Source organism: Protopterus annectens, chromosome 3.part0 (genome assembly GCF_019279795.1).
Source record: "Protopterus annectens isolate FY-2018-M chromosome 3.part0, PAN1.0, whole genome shotgun sequence".
Lineage (NCBI taxonomy): Eukaryota > Metazoa > Chordata > Ceratodontiformes > Protopteridae > Protopterus > Protopterus annectens.
The window spans coordinates 108,753,748-108,779,567 of NC_056731.1; positions in this window are offsets into that span (position 1 = coordinate 108,753,748).

The window sequence follows — 25,820 nt, forward strand, 5'->3', positions numbered from 1 at the left end:
GCCCAACATAGAAGACAGACAGGCAGAATTTATAGTTAAATAATAGATATAATAGTCAGAGACCAGACATGTGTCCTTTATATGAGGCTAGCTATGGAAAATCTGGCCTGCTAAGAGTCTCAGGTTGGGGGAAAGAGGGGGATGTCAAGGATTAGTGAAGATCAACAACACAGATGGAACATTATGGTAAGACATAATTTCTTTATCTGATGTTGTCAATCTTCATTGAATCCTTGACAGTGGGACAGAGTCTCCTACTACTTTATTCTTGGGAGGTCTCACGGAAGAATATTTCTAAGCACCATCTAGCCAAATGATGCCTATCCCCTCAAGACCTGATCCAATTTGTAATGAGTGATAAAGATATGAAGAGAAGACCAAGTGGCTGCTGCACAGATATCGTCCACAGATGCTCTGGCATGAAAAACTGTGGAAGTTGCCTTTGTTCTCGTTGAATGGGCTTTAACTGGATATGAAAGGTGAAGTCATCTAGAATGAGAGATGAAAGTTATGCAGTCTCTAAACCATTTGGGCAAGGTAACATTTGAAACAGGATTGCCTAATGAAAGTGAGGACAATGCCATAAATAATTGGTCAGATTTTCTAAAATCTTTTGTTCTGTGAAGATAGATACATAAGCGTCTGTGGATGTCTAGTGCGTAAAGGGTATATTCCCTTTTATTAGAAAAATTAGGGAAGAAGGCTGGCATTTGTAGAGTTTGGTTAATGTTAGATTCCAAAATAACCTTTGATAAAAAGGTTGGATTTGTCCTAAGGGCAACCCTATCCTTGTGAAATATTAAATAGGGAGGTTTGCAGGATAAGGCCTACAGCTCAGATACTCTTCTGGCAGATGTAATAGCTACCAAAAATAAAGTTTTTCAAGACAAATATCTTAAGTCACAAGTTGCTGATGGTTCAAAAGGATTCACAATAAGGCCATGAAGAACTAAAGTTAGATCCCAAGGAGGAATGGGTTCCTTAACTGGAGGTATTGACATTAGGAGACCCTCTAAAAATGCTTTACAAAGTTTGCGTGACATTAGAGATGCACCATTAAAACCCACATGAAAGTTGGAAATCGTGGCTAGATGAACTTTAATTGTTAAAGCAGAGGAACCAGATTGGTAAAGGATAGCCAGGAAATCTAATACCTTATAAATACGACAGGTATAAGAGTCTAGTCCACTTTCAAAGGCCCAGTTAGCAAATTTTTCCCATTTACATTGATACAATTTCCTAGTAGAAGGTTTGTGATGAGCGACAATAATTTGTTGGACAGGAGAAGAAAGGGAAGGATGCCTGGCAGTCATGGGAATTGCTGAAGCCATGCAGTGAGCTTAAGATGTTGGAGATTCAGATGAACCATGCCCTCCGGATGGGACAGCAGATCTGGAGCTGGGTCTAGAATCCATGGTTTCCGAAGAAGATGAGGCCAAAGGAAGAAAAAACAAACTTGTCACAGCCAGAAGGGGGCAATGAGGATTACTGAGTTCTCCAACCTTTTGGCTTTCTTTAGAAACTGGGATATCAAGGGAGTCAGGGGAAAGGCATAGAGGAGACCGGTGGGCCAATTGTGGAAAACAGTGTCTCTGGGTGACTCTTGGGTGGGGGGATTAGGGCAAAGTAACTGATGCACTTGTCATTTAAGGGGGATACAAAAAGGTCACAGCATGGTTGGCCCCAGTGAAGAAAAATTTTGTTCACCACCACAGGAGTTAGAGACCACTAGTAAGGCATGAGAATGGTTCTACTCAGTTTGGCTGCTATCACATTGGAGCTCCCCAGAATGTGCATTGCTGTGAGAAAGTGGTTGGAAGAAATCGCCCATTGCCAAACTCTGAGGGCTTCTCGACACAATGAGTAAGATTTGGTTCCCCCTTGTGTGTTACTGTACCAGACTATTGACATGCTGTCCATCTGAATAGCTACTGTCCCTAGAGGAAGGACATCTTGGAATGCTTGCAATGCTAACAGCACTGCCCTCATCTTTAGAACAGTGATGTACAAGTTGGCCTCTAATTGGGACCACGTGCCTTGGACTGTTTTTCCAAGATAATGCCCCCTCCATCCCATCTGGGAAGCGTCCGTGGTCACTGTGAAGGCTGCCAGCCCAGTTACCTAGAATTTTGTAAATAATTTTATGTCATTAGTGAATAGTAATATGATTTGTATGTTTGTCCTACAACTGTAAGAAAACTGTATGTTATGTGCTGAGCTTCAAGAATGTAACCACAGTGTAACCTACTGGAAAAAAAACAGAGTTAACTTGCAAAACTCTAAGAAAATAAGTTGACAAGTAAAGAGTTTTTCGATTGTGTTCACCACAGCTAGAAGACAGAATGTCTGCAGCTAGAAATTCTTTCTATTATCTGGAAATAGAAATAATTGCAGGTTTCAAAGTTAAAAGTGTATAACTGTTTTTGCGACTTCCAGTTCCAGGCAAGCTTCTAAAGATGAGTATTGTTGACACAGGGGTGCTAACTTTTAAGTGTCTGTTAGCCTGGGAACTAAAGGCAGAAGTGACAAGAATGATGTAATCTGAGATAACCCAGCAGAAATGTTTGATAGTAATTTAAGAACTATCTCAGAAAGTGAGTCTGTGCATTTTGTATCTTGTCTTGAATCTGAAAGCATCCATTCATCACTTGTATTTGCCTTGCTTTGTAACTAAGTTATTTAGAACATACGTTCTCTTAGAGATAGATAAGAATATAGTAAGATTAGTCTAGATGGTTTATATATTTATGTGAGACTATCCTGCTATGTTATTTTAAAATATTTCCTGTGATTCTGAACTCTGTTGTCACTGTGTTGAGTTATTGAGTATTGTATTGTGCTTTTATTATTAAATATATTTAACCATTTTAACTGTGGCTGGTTTGTTTAGAGATATTTAAGCTCTTAGAGTACTTGCATATGTATTTGGAGATGCTGTACAGGCCACTCTTAAATAGCCTTAAAGTCTTGGACACACCATTTGGATAATAGTAACATCACACAGTAGAATTGGTCACCCTATAAGAAGTAGCTGATAAAGGGTGGTTGGTGGCAACTGGTACTATCTTACAGTCTGGGCAGAAGGGGAGATAGCTAGTAAACTTGTGCCAGTCTTCCCCAGGAGTGTCTGTGTGTTTGTATATAAATCAAATCTCAAAGTGTGTGTGTGTGTGTGTGTGTGTGTGTGTGTGTGTGTGTGTGTGTGTGTGTGTGTGTGTATGTGTGTGTGTGTGTGTGTGTGTGTGTGTGTGTGTGAGTGTGTGTGTGTGTGTGTGTGTGTGTGTGTGTGTGTGTGTGTGTGTGTGTGTGTGTGTGTGTGTGTGCGTCAACTACTTGTGCAGGGACATGAAGCACTGGTTGGACAGAGAAGGTGCTGGAGGTTTTGGCTTGACCACTCGGCTGAGATCTTAACCCTATAGCTGTGCCAATGGGGAGTCTTATTGGAGATCTGGAGAGTGAGGGCGAAACCAGCCTCAGACTGACTGTGATCGCTGTGTGCTCTTAAGGGAAATTGTACTTTACTGTGTGTGTACTTGTCATCCTCTCAATGTGCCCATCCCTCACAGGTGCACAGGTGTTAGTGGTGAGGATTGAGGCTCCTTTATTACTGGGCCAGTGCAGGGGCATCACAGTCACTATGGCTTGGAGCTGGGGAAGAATGAATGGCTGACCCAAGAGGATCTGATCGGAGTGGAGCCACCACTTGAGATCCTATTTGCAGTGATTGGTAATCAAGATTAGGTGAGACATTGGTAGATGCATCAGAGACCATTAGGATGCAAGTAGCCATTTCAAAATTCACATGTGATACCTTGCTAGGGGACCAAGAATGAATGATGCTGCCATGAAGCCCAATGTTTGTAGGACTAGTCTTGGAATCCTTTTGTTTCATAAAATTCACTTGACTTGTGATCTGATTCACTGAAGTTCTTCTGAAGAGAGTAAGGCAATTCTTGAAACAGTGTTTAAACAGGCTCGAATAAACTCTAATTGCTGAGCAGGTTGCAAGCTTGATTTCTCAAAATTTATGCTTATACCTAGAGACATACAGAGGTGTAGAGTGTAATCTCTTGCCCATTCTGATGCCTGATGGTAGTGGTAAGGAGCCAGTCGTCGAAGTAAGGAAATACTTGAAATCCTAGCAGTCTGAGATGAGCTGTCATTACAGCCATGCATTTGGTGAACACCTGTGGGCTGTGGTGAGACCAAAGGGCAGTGTTCTGAATTGGAAATGACTGTCTCCCAGTACAAATACCTCCTGGAGCTTTTCTCCATTTTTATATGGTAATAAGCATCCTGACAGTCTACAGAGCATATCCAATTGCCTTTTTCCAAGAATAGAAGTATTGACTGTACCATGACCATCCAGAATTTGGTTTGCTGAACTGCTTTGTTGAATTGGCTGAGATCCAAGATGTGTCTCCAGTCCCCTGTTTTCTTTTTGGGCACTAAAAAGAACTTTGAGTAAAAAACAGATCTTGTTTGGTCTGGTGGGACTTTTTGGCTGACTCTTTTGTCTAGCAGTCTTTGCATTTCTAAATCTGCTGCTTCCCTGTGACGGGAGTTTCTTCTGGGATGATGGTAGAACTGATAATGGTATTTTGTAACCTCTGGATATTATTCCCTGCACTCATTTGTCTGTAGTTAATGTTTGCCAGGCAGATTGATGCAGAGAGTCATCCCCTGACTGCCTCCATAGAAAGGTAATCAGGCACCCATTCAGGGGTGCTGGTAGGAAGTACCAGAAAAAGATGCACTGGACCCCTGGTTTTGTGGTCCATTTCTGTCTCTGAGCAGTATCTTCCATTACTCCCCCTCTGCCCTGGGGAAAATCTTTGCCACGTGAATCCTAGAAAGGCCCTTTGGATTTTTTAAACCATAGTCTTCCACTTCTTTGTTTCCTGGAGAAGGGCCTCTGAGGAGTGGAGAAACATACGCCTATGGTAGAAAGGGTCTTACCATCCTTTTCACATCTGGCTAAAGTGTCTTTGACTTTGGGACCAAAAAGGGTGAATCTGTCGAAAGAAGCATTGATGAATGATGCTTTGAATGGCTCCACAAAGTTGCACAAGTGCATCCAGGAATGCCTTCTAATGGGTAAGTCTGAACCCACTGCTCTGGAAGTCCCTTCAGCTGCATGAGCAATCAGCCTCATGGATGAGTTAGAAATTGCATCAGGGGTTACTAGCTGAGAGGTAACTTTATCCCATAGCCCTTCAGCCACTACTTCTTCGAGGGTATCTGAGAGCTCATTGATTAGATCCCTCTGTAGTCTAGTGAAGTGTGCCATATAATTCAAGGACCTGAGAGTGAAGGTTGTTGAAGCATAAATGCATTTCCCAAATCTATCCAAAGTCCTAGACTCTTTGTTAGGAGGATGGGTAGTTGGACTTTCCTCAGCAAGTTCCCTTTTTGTGGCTGCCACTATCATCATGGCATCAACAGGTATTCCTTTGAACCAGAGAGGCTCATCCTTTAAGGCTGATAAGATACAGGCTTTTTGGGGATCGGCTCAATGGCGTTGGGCATCTTCCACGCCCGCTGAATGATCAATTTAATGAGATTGTCAGCAGGTGGAGAGATCTAAAAAGTAGAGGGCTGGGCACGAAAAGCCTCCAGGTATACTGACTCCTCTGAGGAAGGTTGGATGGAGGACCAGCCACCCCTCTTTTTTCAGGATTTCTAGGATGTCCCCAAAGGTAACATCATCAGGGAGTGACCTAGGGAAACCTTCCCCTTCATCAACATCAGTATATTCAGTGAAAGACTCTTCCAGAGAGTTTAAGTGCTTCTTCTTGCACTTCCTCTTTGCAGGAACTTCCTCAGGGGGATGATCCAGGGAAGTGTCCAAAGAGGAAACCACCAAAGTGACAGTATTAGTAATTACTTGTTTTTTAATACCCACCGCTTTACGTAAACAAAGTTTTTGCTGACATTAAAACTTTAGTTAAGCAAAACCAGGAAAGGAAATCAATTAAATTAGCTAGGGACACCAAAGAATATTATGAAAAATGTGCATGCTCATTACCAAATGGTTCTTGGCCACTCTTCTGTATTAATGAGATTAGCTTTAGAGATGCTGACAATGATGATAATGCACCTAGTTTGGGAATGAGGGAAAATGATTTTAATGATAACTGTGTACAGAAACGCCATGATCCAGATAATTTTTTATAATATCCCCCTAAGACATAGTGGAATGTATGAACAAAAAACAGGGACATCAACACCAGCTACAACATACAGTGAGATCTGGGAGGAAAAGGAGATACAGGAAGGTCAACTGGAATCAGAACCTGAGGAACAATCATTAAATCTGGACATTTTGCACAAGGACTCAGGGCAATTTAGGTTTTGTATTTATAATGTCAGTGATGTTGTTTTAACAGAAGCATATTATTCTTTACTTACAAAAGGTTTCACATATGTGCCTGCTTATGTCTGATATTTGTAAACTGTTGTTAAATTCGAAGTTATATACCAGGCAACTTAACTTCAACCTTTATTTTAAAGATAACATAACAAATTCTACCTACTGTTCACCAAGAAAAAAAAGTATTTTTACACCCCCCCCCCCCCCCCCCCATCCCTTAGTCTTGGCATTTGAACAAATTAGTGAACAAGCTTTTAGGAGATATACTAAATTAAACAATCAGTTTAACGTCAATTTGAACATTGAAGAAAGAAACATTCTACGAGATTTAATGAACAACAAAGATGGAAGAGTTATAAAGCAAGACAAGGGGGGTTGTTATGAACCATTTTAATTATTTTTTTAAAATGTTTAGTATCTTAAATGACAACAACACATATGACAGAGTATAAAAAAAATCAAATTAATATTTCTTATGCCGAAATTGATTGCTATCTTTTTGAATTATTGTGTGATGCCACTATAACACAGTCTGAATATGAATTCTTATTAGTAGAAAAACCTATTATTCTGAGTATCTTTGGAATTCCTAAAACCCACAAAGATACCTGTGATCCACCTATGAGACCCATTGTGGCAGCACAGGGGTCAGACAGAAATGATAGCTGGTTTTGTGGATTATCACTTTAAGCACATTCTTTAGAGTAAATGGCACATTTTTAGAGATTCATGGCACCATTTGGAATTGTTGCAAGGTGTGCAATATGATGAGGATTTATGGTTCATGGCAATTGATATAGAGAATTTGTTTTCTGTAATTCCACATGATATAGGACTTGAGATATTCAGGGACTGTATTAGCGCTAGTATAACCCTGACAAACTGCAGAACTAACTTATTAGTAGATTCAGTGGAGACAGTCTTAACTAACATTTTTTTATACTTTGACGGGAAATACTTCAGACAGACTAAAAGTGCAGCGATGGGTGCCAAATGCACTCCTATTTTTGATAATCTAATTTTTGCCCAATGGGAGGAAGATAATGTTTTGTGTTCTATATTTTCTACTAATGTGTTAATATATTATAGATTCCTTGATAATTTACTGATTTTATGGGAAGGCAGCATGGAACTTATTGAAGAATTTATTGATTATTTCAATAGTTCTACAACATTTTTTGAGATTTACTTGGCAGAATATAGAATACTGAGACATATGCCTCTACAAGGACCACAGAAATTCCCATTTTGGTTCCACAATATACAGGAAGAAAACATATTATAATTATTTTCTTTACTACAATAGTTGTCACCCTATACATCAAAAGAGAGGGATTGTTAAAGGAAAATTAGTCAGATTATCAAGGATTATTAGTGACAATAGGAACCTTACAAAGGAAATAGACATATTATTCAACCTGTTTATAGAAAGAAATTACTCATTAAATCTGTTAGTTAAAAGTAAAAAAGAAGTTCTGCAAAATAGAAAAACAGATTTCAACCAGTTTTGGTTCCAACACCACTAGTTCATAAAATTGATGTAGGTATGGTTGGTGATAAAACACAAGCCATGATGATTCCACACAATCATAATGCATACGACTTGGTGAAGATGTGAAATAACAAACTACCATTGCAGGGCTAACCTTGGCTAGAGATGATTGTCACTGCAGAAGTGACATCCAAACCCAATGTACAAAATGGGAAAAGGGGTTGAGGATGGATGGCTGGATGGATCTGGAAGACTGTTTTTCCTCCTGACATTAACACTGCTCTTGGGGGATCGTTGCAAACAGTGTATGCCAAAGGACAAAACATTAAAGGATTATTGGAATCTACAAAACAAAAAGGGTTAGGTATTTTCAGATCTTGAATGCTTAAATGTGGAGCATGTAGATTTTGCAGATTTATCAATGATGACATGACAGTAACCCATTATAATAGGGTGATTTCTTGTCCTGGTAGGGTGGACTGCAACACTAAACAAGTGATATATCTGGCTACATGTATGTCATGTCTGGCATATTATACAGGAAAAAACATTAGAAAGTTAAAGGAACACACAAGGGACATAACAAAAAAAAAAAAAAAACTACCAATGCACTTTACACACACTCCATTGATTGTCCTAATTTTAACATATTTCTTTTTTCATGGTTAACAAAGTACTGGATAGAAGTAGGGGTGGTGATCTTGAAACACAGTTAGAATATAAGGAGGTTATTTGGCAGCTGAAACTTAATGCCAACACTAAACTGGGTCTGAACGAAATGATTTCAATATTTCCTGTGTTAAAATTAATAGTGAATCAAATATGATTGTGTAAAATAGTTTTAAGAATGAAACTGATATTCAACCACGCATTGGTTTTATGAACGCAAGCAATTTTATTCAATTCTTAATGTTATTAGTCATGTTGTTGTATTTTCAATTAAGGTATTAATATTCATTATTTTTACGAGTTTTCATTCATGGATAGTGTGATGTCAATGCTTAGGAGGGATATTTAAATGTATTGTAGAACTGTGGTTTTAACTCTGATGAAGCCAAGCGTTGTTTTGACGAAAGCACTCAGTTTTTAAATATTAAAGACATTGTTCAGCCTTTACACTGGTTGTAGCACTGCTCTTTTGTCTTGTTTTTATAGTTTTTGTGAAAATCTCATTCAGTTGCTTATTAGTTCATATACTGTTAATATTATTTATGTTTCACTAACCTGATAAGATATTCATTAGGCATAATTGCCTGTTTACAGAGATCATTTTAATTCTGGAACTTTGTAAGTGTTATACATTATGGAAATAGCAGCTTCTGGAATCAAACACAGGCAAGTAAAATGTATTAAACTGATATGAAGTTTGTTACTTTTGCCTCTAAGTTTTAACAGAGCACATGACTTCATTTCAGGACAAAAATATAGAGTTAGTAATGCCCACATTATTTGACTAAATTCTTTTAAGGGTTGTTGTCAGTAGAAGTGCAGGTTTATTTTTTATTCAGTAACTGAAGACATAATTGCCGTTCTGTAAGTGTAAGCACATTGTGACATAGATTGCCTTATCCATCATGGTTCATTCAACTTGATTATATACCTTAAATGCATTGTGCTATATACGGCAAAGATCTCATACTATGAAGACTAAAGTATAGTACAATTTTTTATAAATGTTTTATTTATGGTACTGGCCACAGTGTTTGGAGACATATGGTCTTTGACTATTTGCAGCAATATAAAACTGCATTCATAAGTTCTGTATATGACTAATACACTACAATGAAACTGTGAATGACTGACTATATACTGGTAGATAACAGCCATAATTCTTTTACAACCATACATTACAGCACTTTACCTATAGAGGTGTTTCCATGAACAATGTTTCCTAGATGACTGTATACATAACAGTTGTCTCTATATGTTGACTTACTCTTTGCCCATTAATTTTCTCACTATCCTTCCTAACTACCACATTCACTTGCCATCTTCCACTGTAACGACACTTTCTTCCATTTATACACAATCTAAATATTGTTTTTCCTCCTTACATGTACTTTTCCAACCATTTACACTTTCTAGGTTTGGTCATGTACCTGGACTAACTCAGGAAAACATATTTATTGATTTATTTACTTATTTTTTATTTATTTATTTATTGGCATTTGATTACCAGGAAAGTCCAGCTGGGTAGGAATCCATTTTCAGCAGAGACCTGGGGAGAACACAATTTTAAGAATAATAACTTTGCAGTCTTTAAAAATAAAACAAAAAACAAATACAGATTACATTTCTTGTTAGACAGTGTAATGCTGTCTTATTGTCAGTGGGATGCATTCACTGTTTCCATTGATATAATAGATGAAAACAAATGTTTAACTGTTTCACTAAAAGGTCAAAATAAAAGCAGCTTACACAAAATATTTATATATTGTTGGAGGTGCCAATCCCCCCACACTCCCTGTTCAATGGACTTTACCCCGTTTAGCTCTCTACTTAATATAAATAATTCTGAGGTTGCACAACCTCAGTGTAGGCTAAAGTCTTTTAGAGGAAATGGACTGACACTTAAGCATTATTTGTTGAAACAACCAGATACCGTCTCTGTTGTATACTCTTCCTCCTCATGTAGCCTATATGCCCAGTAAGGTAGCATTTCTACCTTCTACACAAATTTACTTTCTCTGCTCTCCTGAATGAATATTAGTCAGCTCCTTTTATTTATTATACTGCCCTACCTATTGATATAGCCCAATCTAGGCCATCCTATTTGTATATTCAGGATTTTCTACATGAGTCTTCAGTTGGTTTATTAATAATGCTCTAATTTCTAAAAAATATTTGTATTCACTTTGTAATAAATATGTTTTTTAGGCAGTGCAGGTACATTAGGGTATAAAGTCAAACCTAATACATTCACTTTAAATAGAACAGTTATAGAACTGTATCATAACAGGCCCTTCCTTAGCAGTTTCACCAATGGATAATGTGCCATTTTTCCATTTAATTCTCTGTACCACATCCTAGCCATAATATAGCCAAATCTATCCTTTCCATGTTATGACTTTAGTTATGTACCAAGGGTTATAGAGCAGGTTGCTACCTCTTCTTTTTTTTCTCTCTCAGCTGACATATATAGTGTCAGTGAAGGATTTGCAACAGTACTCAAGAAACTGTATTAAAATGTTCACTCAGGTTACATCAGGTATTTAACTATGTATAAGAAGCACACAACACTTTATCAGTGGGTAAGTGCTGAAAGTTTGAAAACAAAATACACTAAATGCAGGTGGCAGGGGCTGTGGTTTGTGATGTGATTGTTAAATGCAGAAAACAATGCTGATGTTTTTCCCGAGGACATTGAGAAGAGGCTTTAGCCTTAGTCCTTAAATCTGATTTGATAATAACTGAAAGTAGATAGAGTATTGTACAATGTATACTTGATGGCGAGTGTTCTTAGCTAGCATCTAGAGCATAATGTTTATATTTTGAGGACTAGATTTTACTGCAGCATTATGACTTTAAAGATACACTAGCCTTGTTCTGTAACACAGAGAGAAGACCCCCTGACTGTTACCCAGTTGACTGGGGGTTTGATTAGTGTCTCTGTTACTAAAATATTCAATCTTGGAGGGGAGGAATGACTCTTTTCTGCTGCAGGGGGATGGGGAGGGTTGCTTGAATGTGGGGGTACATTGAGAAGGTGTGATTTTTCTGATGGAAATGGGGCATCTGTTTCCCATGCTTTGAAAGTAATGGTAGATATGCTCAAAGGAAATGTCTGTTTACTGAAGTGAGGGGACAGCCTTCATGGAGACCCCATCTATCTCCTCCACCACATCTTGCTAAGTACATGTTGGGAGTAGAACACAACAGGAAAAGCAGCTCAAACCACCTCCAATTGCTGCCTTGATGATGGTCTCTCTCAGCTGACCCTTGTCCTGGTGAAAAGGAACACATGAGTTGAATGGATTAGAATGGAGTGATGATCAGCAGGCAGCTGTGAAAAATATATACTAACATCAGCACTCGTATCTGTGCACGTGTTTCATGTTCCACAAGGCTTTTCAGCTAACTTCACCAAGTGTAGACTGGAATATCATATCATGTATGTTAACAGTAACTCTTTTGGGATTTTTTTCTCATATTTGAGCAGAGGTACATCATGGAAAATATTATACCACTTTAAGGCAAGTCACATTATGTTGTAAGTAATTCATGCACCTGTATAAGTCAGAAAAAACGAATCAATGATAAGTTTACAAACTTCATAAGTAATCCTACAGCGAGTGACCTGTGTAAAAAACACAGTAACCACATTCAGCCAAATGGCATTTCATTAAGTTTAACATTCACACAAATCAGATTTTCATTCACGGAAACATATGCGCAAATTAAATTTGACCAGAGGGATTTGACCAGCCTGCCAATGCATGAGTAACTAACACCTGATCTATAGATTGTTTTAATGATGTGCTTTGTCATCTTTTGTTATTATACTACATGACAGCTATTTTATGATTTGGAGTGCTTGTCTGCAGGTTGAGGGTGCGGCTGAAGAAAAGTCATTCAGACTTAGCTCACCTGATCATTAAAGAAACATACTTTTTTCCTGGTCACATATTTGTTTATGGTTTGTGGCATGCTCAATCCCACATCAGCATCTGATACTTACTGATTATGGATGATGGGATGACAACATGCATTAAATAGTGCTGATTGCCATACATCTCAAACAACAGTTATAGATACGTGACAGAATGCCAACTAATAGATCCAATGGGATCAGTGCTGTACCCTGGTTAACAATTTCAAAATAACTAAATAAATAAGTGAAGCTGCCTATAACAAATAGTTTTTGTCCTACTCTGATGTAAAAGTTGTACTGTATAGCCAATCCTGATGCACCCATGTGGCACATGTTCGACTTTTAATGTATTTGTCTGCTAAATGAGTAGATTAAGTGGACCGTCTTCATTCTGGCCACAAGCTCAAAGGTAAATGAAATATACAGATGGACAATTTTGAACAGATAATTAGTAACATTTTCTGGAGAGAACATATGTAGGTAAAAAAATAAAAATAAATGCAGACCTCAACATTAAGAGTGCTAGAAATGAAGCATCAAGGCTTGCAGCTGTAAGAATCAAGCCTGAACCACTAATCCATTACATTAGTGCAACGCTCAGCATCTGACACGAGAGCTAAAGTCATATTCCATTAGATGAAGGCTGTACGTAATGGATGACTATTGTGCAACCTCTTCCAGTCAATATTCCAGGGTTAACAATCATGAAAATAATAACTTTTGGTGCCAAGTACTTGAGTGTAGACTGCTTGGTCACTGAGTTGTAATCTTGCTTTAATCATATGCAAAGGGCAAAAGCTATGAGATTATGCATACATTTTTTTAAAGGCTTCTTGTGTATAAGTGAATCCGAAATGCTATTTTGGAGCTGTAAGAATACAGTTAGCGTATGTAATAAGATGGGCATGATATGCATAAGATTTTTTGAAGAAATTGATATGAAGGAATTTTCATTTTCTTTTCTAAACAATGAACTTGTTTACCTCACATTTCATTTTAATTAACTTCTATAATGAGAGTAACCATGACTCAAACTGAAATGAATTTGATAAATAACATGCAACGTGGCTGGTGTGAACTGCTAAAGCAGTCTCTGTGTGACAAACAGGCAACATCTGTACAAAGGTATTCTGCAGTCTTGTGATCTTTGTATAACCTACTAATATAGCCCAGGACAGAAAAGACAGGAAAATATCTTTACAAGAATTGTGAACTTCATTGACTTGTGTTTACTCTGGCAAGGCACTGATCCCAATGAGCATTAGTCTCATCCATGGATGTAAAACAAGCAGTGAACTGCAAACGTAAAAGGTGAAAATTAAATTCAGACAGACATTTGAATTAAATGCATACAAAATAGCAACCGAAACATGAAAATAAGAACATAAACTGATTATCTGTGTAACAGTAATTTCCCACTCACTGAATGTGATCTATTTACAATGTGTATAACACTTAGAAAAATAATTAGAAAAATAATGAAGGCAGCCACGGTGGTGCAGCGGTTAGCATTGTCACCTCACAGCAAGAGGTTCCCCAGTTCAATCCTCGACTGGAGTGCCTTCTGTGCGAGTCTGCATGTCCTCCTTGTGGTTGCGTGGGTTTCCTCCGGGTGCTCCGGTTTCCTCCCACATCCCAAAGACATGCTGTAGGTGGATTGGACACTTTAAAATTGGCCCAAGGTGTGAGTATGTGTATGTGTGTGCCTTCTGTGGAAGGTTGAGCTCCGGGCTCGCAACTCGACACCGTAAAACTCCACTGCCAATCATGAGCGGATAGGTGATCCACTGTGGCAACCCCTAACCGGGAAAAGCAGAAAGAAGAAGAAGATAACACTTAGAAAAATAATAGGAAAGCAAAGTTACTGATAGCTGGAAAGAACTGGAGAATTAAAAAAAAAAAGTATAATTAAGAAGAAAGTTAAGGTAGTAAGTTGATAAGTAGTGGTGGTGGCTTGGCCTAACTACTAGTAGTGATCATTAGTTAAGGCTGCTTAGGTGTTCAGAAGGTGACATTTTAGACAGAATTTATGTTACATGGTTCTTAGAGGTACATTTATAGACAACAATAATAAGCTACCTCAAAGTACTTCTAACTGGCTAGTTTCTTTTCATAACTGGCCATCTAAGTAAATATTTGAAGTTTCCCCTTAAAGCGCATTATATTTCTCATACACTAAAAGACCACAATATATTCTTATATTATGTACATTGGTAACCACTCTTAAAAAAACTTATTTTATTCCTAAAAATGAAGTAGCACTTCAGCAGATCACCTACAAAAGTTCTAAAAACTGTAGAGCAATCCATCAGTTTATGCAATTGCCTTTAATAAGAAGTTATGTACTCACGATAATGTTCCATGTTTGTTGTCCATCTCGCCTTCATTCTATGCTGGATGGGTTCAGAACTGTGCATCGGTTCCCTATGCCCTATCCCATGATGCTCTGGGAATATAACCCAGATCTTGTTTGCAGGAGAAAGCATAACATCGTCTAACACAGAACCAACTTGTCAGGAGAAGACCCAGAAGGGAATCAGAGACTCCATAATCCAATTAAAAATAGAATTATCCATCCGATCCTCCAGGAGTGAAGGAGGGGGAAGGAGGGGGAAGGAGGGTGGGAAGCAAGAATGAAGGCGAGATGGACAACAAACATGGAACATTATGGTGTGTACATAACTTCTTAATGTTATGTTGTCCCATCTCACCTTCATTCTGTGCTGGTTGGGACAGCGTCCCTAGCACCTTCTTTCTTTGGTGGCTCAAGGGAATAAACTCTTCAGAACAGTGGACCCAAAGGAAGCCCTGTTTCGGAAGGCCACATCTATTTTGTAATTAGTGATAAAGGTATGAGGTCTTACCCATGTGGCTGCTGCACAAATAAAATCTAAAGGGAGTCTGGCCTGGAAGACAGAAGAAGCTGCAACAGCTCTGGTGGAATGGCCCTTCACTTTGCCTGGTAATTGTCTGTTTTGAGCTCTATATGTAAAGGAAATACAATCTATGAGCCATTTCAACAGTGTCACTTTTGATACTGGTAATCCTTTCTTTTTCTCTGAAAAGGACAAAAAAATTGGTCCGACTTTCTGAAATCTTTAGTTCTATACATGTAGAAGTGCAACTGTCTATGCACATCTAACTGGTGTAGTCTATATTCTGTCCTGTTGCCACAGTTTGAGAACACAGGTAATGTGACAGACTGATTTAAATTGGTTTCTAAACACACCTTAGGTAGAAAGGAAGGATTAGTATGTAAGGAAACTCTGTCTTTGTGAAAAACTATGTAAGGAGGGCATATAGATAGAGCTTGGAGTTCCGATACTCATCTGGTTGAGGTGATGGCCACCAAAAAAAGTGTCTTCCATGACAAAAACTTTATGTCACGCAATGATGCAGGTTCAAAGGGAGGCAAAATTAAGGAGGATAGAACAAAGTTTAGATCCCATGGAGCTGGAGGTTCCCTGACTGGAGGTCTTAGCAGGAAGGTCCCTTTTAGAAAGGCCTTGCAGAGTTTGTGGGACATGATATTTAGCCCCATTTCCCCAGTATGAAAGTTGAATATAGTGGCTAGCTGGATTCTAATTGTAGCTGCTGCCACCCCCTCGGTAAAAAGTTTAGCAAGAAATTATAGCACTGCAGTGATGGCAGCCATAGAGGGATCTATATTGTTCTCAGAAGCCCAATGTCAAAATACGTTCCATTTGCTGGAGTATAGCTTTCTGGTAGAAGGCTTGTGGGAAGAAATCAAAATATGTCTAACTGCCGGGGAGATGTCATAGAGCCTGGCTATTTGTGGAACTGGAGCAGCCACACTGTCAACTTTAGGGTCTGGATTGATGGATGGAACACCCCTGATGAATGCATCAGAAGGTCTGGTACTGGGTCTAGGATCCACGGTTCCTCTAAGAGATGGGTCCACAGAAAGGGGAACCAAATTTGCCTAGGCCAGTATGGAGCAATAAGAATCAAGGTGCTTCTCAACACGTTTGCTTTCTGAAGAACTTTTGGTATCAAGGGAAAGGGAGGGAAGGTGTAAAGTAATCATGGAGGCCAATTGTGTATGAGCACATCCCTCCGTGACTTCTGCAGAGGGGGAATCAAGGCAAAGTAGCTGCTGCATTTGGCATTCAAAAAAGGTCGCAGCAGGGCTGACCCCATTTAGGGAAAATCTCTTCCACAACCTCTTGTTTTAGGGACCACTCGTGAGGCATCAGAATGGCTCTGCTGAGTTTGTCCGCTATCACGTTGGATTTCCTTGGGATGTGTGTTGCTGTCAGAGAACATTGAGAAGTAACAGCCCGTTGCCATACTCTTTGTGCCTCTCGACATAAAGGGTAGGATTTGGTTCCTCCTTGTTTGTTTATGTACCACACTACTGACATGTTGTCTGTCTGAATTGCAATATTTCCTATCGGGAGAAAGTCCTGGAATGCTTGCAACATGTAAAGCACTGCTCTCATCTCTAGGACATTGATATGCAAGTGGTTCTTGTGTTCCTGCCAGATGCCTTGGACAGTCTTTCCCAGATAATGCCGCCACCACCCTATCTGAGAAAAGTCCATGGTCAGTGTGGCTGTTGGTTGTGGAAAAGCAAACAGACATCCTGTGGTCAACTGAGTCATTTGAGACTACCAATATAGGTCCTTTTTGTATGACTCTGTGATAATGATCTTGCATGACAGTGGTAGATCTTGCATGGACCACTGGGAGAAAAGTAGCTATTGAAGGACTCTCATGTGTAAATGCCGTAGAGGTACTAAAATGACAGCAGCCGCTATGGTGCGCAGAACCTGTAAGACAGTCTTTGCTTGTCCATTTCTTTTGGATATTAAGTTATTGATTTGACGGTGTAGGAACTGAATCCTTTTGGGGGTAAGTTTGGCCAACATTTCCCTTGAGTCTAATACTGCGGCTAAGAATATAAGATGCTGTGAAGACAATGAGGCAGACTTTTTGAAATGTATTGTAATGCCTAGCTTGGTACAGAGATGGATGGTTTCATCCCTTGCTTGCACTAGTAGATGCTTGGTGGTGCTGGTTAGGAGCCAGTAGTCTAGGTATAGAAACACACAGAATCCCAGGTGCCTCAAGTGAGCCGTAACCACTGCCATACATTTGGTGAACACTCTGGGGGCTGTAGTGAGACCAAAGTTATGTGGTAGTAAGCATCCTGGAGATCTATTGAGCACATCCAACTGTCTTTCCCCAGAAAGTCTCTGGAATTTTGATTTCTTGATGGACTTGTTTAATCTGCTGAGATCCAAAATGGGTCTCCAGTTCCCTGTCTTTTTTGGAACTAAAAAGAACCTTGAGTAAGTTCCGGAACCTACTTGGTCTGTGGGGACATTTTGAATGACTCTTTTTTCTAGCAACTTCTGTACCTCTAATGTTGTGTGGTCTCTTTGACTGGGTGGAATATCTGGGATGGATTGTTTCTCTAAGGAGGGAGTGGAAAAGGGTATGTAATAACCTCTGTATATGATCACCTATTTCTCGTGTGTGATATCTAGCCAGGTGTTTGGGTACAATGATAAGTATCCTCCAACTACCTTCAGAGATGGACAGATGAGAGAATCGCTGTCACCCTTGTTCTGCAGACCCCTTCTGCCACAAGCTCAGCGTCTTCCATTGTTTCTTCCCCTCTGCCAATGGGGGAAGAGACACCACATGCATCGGGAAATAGTCTTTGGAACTTGTGGAACCATATTTTTCTCCCTCTCTGATCTTTGGGATAAGGCCTAGTGGGGACGGAACAATGGACGCCTACGGCAGACAGAGTTTTTCCCTCCTGCTTGCACCTGGTCAAGGCCTCTTTAACTTTGGGCTTGAACAATGACAAGCCATCAAACGGGGCATTAGTGAAGGAAGACTTGAAGGGTTCAGCAAAGTTACATAGATGCATCCAGGAATGTCTCAGTGAAGGCTGCCAGCCTAGCCAGATAGAATTTTATAGATAATTATGTCATATGTAAATATTAATGTAAACCACAGGCTTGTTGTCTTAAATGGTAAAAATAGTGTTACATGTGAAACTGGAAAATAATGTAACAACAGTGCATGCTGCTGTAAGGAAGCTAAGTCAAGTATTTTATGACTGCCTTTGATCTTTAAAGTTGGCTCCAGCCTGTCTAGGTGAAGGAATTCTTGCTATTGTTTTAAGGCCCGAGTTAATGGCCAGAATTTGCATGCATAAATGTCCTTTATTTCTCTGGTTCCTGTCCAGAGGTGAAGAATGTAAATGTAGTTTCTGTTAGCATGGGAACCCAGGGAAGTGTAAAGAATGATGTAATGTGAACCAGGAATGTGATTTTAAAAACAGAGAGAATCAGAGAGTATTAAGCATTTGTGTCTTGCCCATCCAACTCAGCACTGCCTTTGGCCTATATGTAAGTTTATCTTAGACTTGTGTTTTCTCTTAGAAATAGCTAGAAACTAGAAAGATTAGACTAAGTGTTTTTCTGTGATGTCAGAACTGTACTACTGAATTATTATAAGTATTTCTCTGTGATCTCTGAACTCTTGACTAGTACTGTGTAGAAAAAAGTATTGTCTTTTGTTTTTAATTATTTATTATTAAATATTTTTAAACCCTTTTAACTGTGGCTGTTTTGTGTAGAGATAATTTAAGCTCTAGAGTACATTGCATGTATATAGTGATCCTGTACCAAGTCACTCTAGTAAGCCTTGACTGTTTAGTCACACTTACCAGTTTACTGATTTTCTCAAACATGAAACCAGGCTAAGTAGCAATATCATTAACTTAACTTCTGAGTTGTTAAATATTGTTCTTAACAACAGTTATGTGCTTTTTAACGGGGAATTGTTTAAACAAACCAAGGGAGTGGCCATGGGTGCTTCCTGCGCTACCGTATATGCCAATGCGGTATTACATAGATGGGAGCAGGTGCACATTTTCCAGTCCCCTTGGGCACAGTACATCACTTTTTATTGCCGTTACCTGGATGATATTTGTATCATCTGGGACGGCACTAGAGATCAAGTAATAGGTTTTCTGGAATATATCAATTCTTCCACTGATTTCCTTACATTTACTCATGAAATCAGTGAGAATGAGCTTCATTATTTAGATGTAGCAATCCTTAGAGATGCACAATCAATGGAATTATACTCCAAGGTTTATAGAAAACCTTCATTTTCCAATTCTCTGCTACATTTCAACAGCCAACACCCATTCCAACAAAAGAAAGGAATAGTTAAAGGTCTGCTTATTAGGGCATCTCGTATGTGTAGCAGATTGCCTGATTTCATTGCTGAAGCTAACAACCTTAGGGTGATGTTTACAGAGAGAGGTTATCCGGATTATTTGGTGAATAACCTTATCCATGAGATTCTTAGTAAAAGGGACTCGTTATATACACCATTGTTTGGGAACAATGATGTTGGTATCCCCATCCCAAGGCCCTCCAGCACACAAGCACAGGAGAATTCTAGCTATTTTATTTATACTTTTCTGAGAATTCAAGGGAGATAGAGAACACAATCAATAAGTTCTGGTTTGTGTTACAAACCAATGATGAATTTAAAAACTTGATTCCAAAGAGACCAGCTTTTGTTAGAAAAAGAGGTCGTAATTTAAAAGAGGTGTTTGAGCAAAGACATATCACTACTTGTATGACAACTCAACAAAGGAATGGCACCTTTAAATGCGGCACGTGCAAACAGTGCCCTTTTATTATCCATAGTAACCATCTATATCTTAAAGCACGTAAAACAAACTTGAAACCACACGGTCACTACACTTGTAACACGAAAGGTGTGGTATACATTGGGTATTGCTTGACCTGTGGCGCTTTTTATATAGGAAAAACTGAAAGGGAATTTAGGAAGCGCATATATGAGCATATCTATGATATAGGTAAAAAGAAAGATAGTAACGCATTCTATAAACATTCCCTTGGTTGCCCTAATTTCAAACTTGCTTTTATGGTGCTTGAACAAGTTCATCCAAGTAGTAGGGGTGGAGACTGGGAATCCACCCTGGAATTTAAGGAATTAATCTGGCAGCTTAGGCTTGATGCTAGCAGTATACCTGGCATGAATGAGACGCTAAGCATAGGGCCAGTTCTCAAACTTAGAAGAGCCAGATTATAGCTTATAACACACACAATTTTTTAATATAGGTTGACATTTTATACAACAAATTCAGTAGCTGACAGTTTGGTTGTTTGGTGTACAGACAACATTTCGTTGTCTATTACAGTTTTTATGCTATACTCGTAGGCTTAAATGTTGTTTTTTAAAAGTTTTTAAATGTAATGTTTTAAGAAAATGTGTTATTGTACAGTATATGTTTAATATATTTGTATATGAAATCAATTTTGGTTTACACAAACATTTACATCCCAATAGACTTTTTGTAACAAGCTAAAAGGAAATGGTATATGTCTTTAAATTATTCTCTACTAGCTTGTTTTGTCTAATTAACAATCAATTTAAGCATGTGATTTAGGTATATAGGTAGTGCTTTCACAGTTTGTTTTTACTCTGACTTGATAAAGCCTGGAATTGTCCAGGCGAAAGCGCTTGTCTCCACTGTGTTTTTTCTCTGTGCTAAAGGATTCGTTTGGGAATTAAACCTGCTTTTACCATCTTTTTGCAGCAGTTGAATTATTGTCTCCATGGGTGTGTTTGGATATTGTTCTTAGTTGCTTCTCATTTTTCACGAGTTTTGTTCCTGTTTGGTATCATGACCACCGGCGTAGAGGCGTTCAACCCTGCAGTTACACCCCGCCTGTTACAGGAAACAGATGCTAATCTCCCTGTAACACGAGCGGAATTTAACCAGGTGTTAGATATGCTAACTGAGCTTAAGGGACTGCTAAAACAACAAAGCAAAGACGACGTAAGAACTTCTTCCTCTAATATCGCACCTAGCATTGTTCCACCGATACAACGGTCTACCGGAGGGGAGGTAGACGGAGTTAGGATTCCATCTGAAGTTTCTCAAGAAAACCATGTGGCCCAGGAAAGTACAAGATTCTCTAACAACTGAAGTAATCCAGGAGCTCGTTCCAAAAAAGCCAAAGACAAAATGAAAGAGTTTGATTTTGCAAACTGGGCGAACCAGCCCTTTAACTTTAACAAAGGTACTGTTAATTATGTCAACTCAGTGGCTATTGACACAGATTTTACAGCATTTAAAAACAAGCTGTATGCATTAAAAAGTAATCAATGTGAGATTGACTATCTGTCAGAATGTGTCAGGACTAAGCGTATCCCTAAGGGGCTACGCTTCTTTAAATTTCCTAATTTTGTTAAACAAGGCTCTGCACAATATAAACAGCTTTGTAGTATTTTTGATAGAGCAGGCCTTGAAGTTTTAACAGTTATGATAGAGGAATATGAAAAGAAGGCCAGGGCACTTACAGAGGAATTAAATAATTTACATAACAATGTCATTTCAGACACTGATTTTGGCATGGTCAAACATGACTACGACAAAGTCTTTGATGAAGTTGACCAGTTCTGTTCTAAAATCATTTCCAGAAAGATCAAGAAACTAGAGAGAGATATGCATGAGTATAGGGAAGAGATAGCATATCCCTGTTACAACAAATCAACAAATAATAGTAGATACAACAGTACCTATGATAACGGAACTGATGAAGTTTTTCAGCGCAATTATAATGAAGCTCCACGTAGGAGCGAACGTTTGGCTGAGAAAGATAGAAAGGAACGAAATCAGGATTTTCACTATCCCCTGGGGAAAACCGGGGGATGGGGGTACAAACCACAGAGGCCAGGGGCCAGATGGAACAACAAATAAGCGTAGGAAGCTACGATGACAAAGCCCCTTATCCAACTTCAGTTACTGCTCCATGCCCTTTGGTTGAGTTGGATGCATACTATGATTGCATCCAAATAGTGGATGCAGTCAATTGTAAGGTGTTTAAAATGAATAACTTCAGCATTTATAACTTTACTGATGTTTCAATAGACCCTACAGCCTTTGGTATTTTTACCAAAGGCTTTCAATTTGTACCTTCCCACAGAACTAATTTAGCTAACTTACTGGTAGATCTTAAATTATTTACCAGAGCACTTAATTTTAAACATTTTTTCAAAAACACAGTATATAACTCAAATGGGCTTAACAGAAAAAGTACATTTAATCCACCCATGGTACAACCTTTGAAACTGTATGAGGAGCTAGTGGAACATGAACTGCGTGATAAGTTCCTTTATTCTACAAACATGCAGCAATCTAATATAACTAAACAAGAACTTGAATACATCTCAATGCTATCCAGGGAACATGTCAGGGTAATGAAGCCGGACAAGGGTGGTGGTGTTGTACTTATGTATGACCACACCTATGAAGAAAGTATACATAATATGCTGCATGATGACCAACAATACTGTCTCATATCCCGTAATGAGTATAACATAGCCCTAGCTAAGATTAAATATACATTATATGATTATCTTTTACAAGGAGCTATTAATGAGCAGCTTTATAACTTTCTACTAGTGAATAAACCCAGGGTTCCTATTATTTTCGGAATCCCTAAGACCCACAAAGGCATCAGCCCGTTACCATTCAGACCAATTGTCTCAGGTGCAGGTGGGGTAACGGAACCTATTTCTAAATTTATAGATTTTGTCACTAAACAGTACACCCTGGCCATGACCCATGTGACAAAAGACTCATGGGAGTTTCTCAGACTTTTTCCAAAAGAAAAATGCCTCACCTCTTCATTAATGATCACTGTGGATATTAAGGAGTTATTTCCAAGTATACCCCATAGTGTTGGTGTTGAATGGTTTACTGATTTTCTCAAACATGAAACCAGGCTAAGTAGCAATATCATTAACTTAACTTCTGAGTTGTTAAATATTGTTCTTAACAACAGTTATGTGCTTTTTAACGGGGAATTGTTTAAACAAACCAAGGGAGTGGCCATGGGTGCTTCCTGCGCTACCGTATATGCCAATGCGGTATTACATAGATGGGAGCAGGTGCACATTTTCCAGTCCCCTTGGGCACAGTACATCACTTTTTATTGTCGTTACCTGGATGATATTTGTATCATCTGGGACGGCACTAGAGATCAAGTAATAGGTTTTCTGGAATATATCAATTCCACTGATTTCCTTACATTTACTCATGAAATCAGTGAGAATGAGCTTCATTATTTAGATGTAGCAATCCTTAGAGATGCACAATCAATGGAATTATACTCCAAGGTTTATAGAAAACCTTCATTTTCCAATTCTCTGCTACATTTCAACAGCCAACACCCATTCCAACAAAAGAAAGGAATAGTTAAAGGTCTGCTTATTAGGGCATCTCGTATGTGTAGCAGATTGCCTGATTTCATTGCTGAAGCTAACAACCTTAGGGTGATGTTTACAGAGAGAGGTTATCCGGATTATTTGGTGAATAACCTTATCCATGAGATTCTTAGTAAAAGGGACTCGTTATATACACCATTGTTTGGGAACAATGATGTTGGTATCCCCATCCCAAGGCCCTCCAGCACACAAGCACAGGAGAATTCTAGCTATTTTATTTATACTTTTTCTGAGAATTCAAGGGAGATAGAGAACACAATCAATAAGTTCTGGTTTGTGTTACAAACCAATGATGAATTCAAAAACTTGATTCCAAAGAGACCAGCTTTTGTTAGAAAAAGAGGTCGTAATTTAAAAGAGGTGTTTGAGCAAAGACATATCACTACTTGTATGACAACTCAACAAAGGAATGGCACCTTTAAATGCGGCACGTGCAAACAGTGCCCTTTTATTATCAATAGTAACCATCTATATCTAAAAGCACGTAAAACAAACTTGAAACCACACGGTCACTACACTTGTAACACGAAAGGTGTGGTATACATTGGGTATTGCTTGACCTGTGGCGCTTTTTATATAGGAAAAACTGAAAGGGAATTTAGGAAGCGCATATATGAGCATATCTATGATATAGGTAAAAAGAAAGATAGTAACGCATTCTATAAACATTCCCTTGGTTGCCCTAATTTCAAACTTGCTTTTATGGTGCTTGAACAAGTTCATCCAAGTAGTAGGGGTGGAGACTGGGAATCCACCCTGGAATTTAAGGAATTAATCTGGCAGCTTAGGCTTGATGCTAGCAGTATACCTGGCATGAATGAGACGCTAAGCATAGGGCCAGTTCTCAAACTTAGAAGAGCCAGATTATAGCTTATAACACACACAATTTTTAATATAGGTTGACATTTTATACAACAAATTCAGTAGCTGACAGTTTGGTTGTTTGGTGTACAGACAACATTTCGTTGTCTATTACAGTTTTTATGCTATACTCGTAGGCTTAAATGTTGTTTTTTAAAAGTTTTTAAATGTAATGTTTTAAGAAAATGTGTTATTGTGCAGTATATGTTTAATATATTTGTATATGAAATCAATTTTGGTTTACACAAACATTTACATCCCAATAGACTTTTAGTAACAAGCTAAAAGGAAATGGTATATGTCTTTAAATTATTCTCTACTAGCTTGTTTTGTCTAATTAACAATCAATTTAAGCATGTGATTTAGGTATATAGGTAGTGCTTTCACAGTTTGTTTTTACTCTGACTTGATAAAGCCTGGAATTGTCCAGGCGAAAGCGCTTGTCTCCACTGTGTTTTTTCTCTGTGCTAAAGGATTCGTTTGGGAATTAAACCTGCTTTTACCATCTTTTTGCAGCAGTTGAATTATTGTCTCCACGGGTGTGTTTGGATATTGTTCTTAGTTGCTTCTCATTTTTCACGAGTTTTGTTCACACTTACCAGTTGGATAATAATATTGCGTAGTAATAATTGAGCACCCTTTTAAGGGCCTTTGAGTAGCTGATAAATATTAGTGAGTGGTGGCAGCTGATACTATTATACAGTCTGGGAAAAAGGGGCACAGCTGGAGAACCTGTGCCAGCCTTCCCCAGGAGTGTCTGTGTGGTTGTATAAACTCTTCTCAAAGTGTGTGTGTGTGTGTGTGTGTGTGTGTGTGTGTGTGTGTGTGTGTGTGTGTGTGTGTGTGTGTGTGTGTGTGTGTGTGTGTGTGTGTCAGCTACTTAGGCAGGGGCATGAAGCACTGGTTGGACAGAGAGGGTGCTGGAGGTTTTAGCTTGCCCACTAGGCTGAGATCTGGACCCTATAGCTGTGCCAGTGGGAAGTCTTATTGGGGACCTGGAGAACAAGGGAGTGACTAGCCCCGGACAGACTGTGATCTCTGTGTGCTCTTAAGGGAAATTGCACTTTACTGTGTGTATTTGTTATCCTTTCCTCCTACATGAGACACCCCTCACTGGTGTTAGTGGTGAGGATTGTGGCTCCTTGATTGCTGGGCCAGGGCACGGGCGTCACAGTCTCCTTAAA